Genomic DNA, 892 nt, shown 5'->3' on the forward strand with positions numbered 1-892 from the left:
TCACCTCCAGCCCACAGGGCAAGCCTAGCCCCCATCTGGTTCTATATATACCGCATGAGCTAACACTGGTCTTTACCCTCTGCACGAATAATATCTAGTGACACGTGAAATTACTTGGAATTCAAATCTTAGTGTCCGTAAAGTTTGGGCTGGGGTAGTGAATGGTGAGGTGACTATGACAAGGGTTAGTTCACAAAGTTTGTTTGCACAGATTTCCCAGATTTTCCGGTCTCTGATGTTGGGGATGTCTTCCTTTCTACTGACATAGGGAAGGCACCTTTCATACGGGAATTTCATCTCCTGCTCTCAGGAAGGAAAAGGCGGATCAGAGTACATATTCTGCCTTGATAATCTCCCTTCTGATATAAATGGCATTGGACCTCTCCAGATTGTATTTGTGGCTTAAGAAAGAACGTAAATGCATGAATTTAAACATAAGGGTTTATAATGAAAAGTAATTTCCTCCCCATCCCTGGCTTTCAAGCTCTTCCACCCTGTTCCCTCTCCAGAGGGGCCACTATTAGAATTTCTTGGGATTCCCTCTAGAGAAAGTCTTTCTCTCTGTACCCAATAATATTCTGAAAATATTTTAATTTAATGCTTGGATTATACTACCCCAACCCAAACCCCATTGTCTTGTCGGTTCTAGACAAATTTATTATTTCTTGGTCTAAATGGTATAAAATGTCCTTTCCTGGTCACTTTGGACCTTCATTCTCTTGTGAAGGGCTCTCATTTACATGTAAACATTTGAGGAGAGTTTGTATGCTTTTCTCCTGTGAATCTGTCTTATGTCCGTTTAATTCATAGGCCCAGCCAGAGACCCACAAGGATAGAAGAGACTATTTCCTCCCCTGCCCGCCCCATATCCAGCCTCCCCTCTCCTCAGCCA

The sequence above is a fragment of the Ailuropoda melanoleuca genome, chromosome 13 (assembly GCF_002007445.2).
Source record: "Ailuropoda melanoleuca isolate Jingjing chromosome 13, ASM200744v2, whole genome shotgun sequence".
In the NCBI taxonomy this organism is placed as follows: Eukaryota; Metazoa; Chordata; class Mammalia; order Carnivora; family Ursidae; genus Ailuropoda; species Ailuropoda melanoleuca.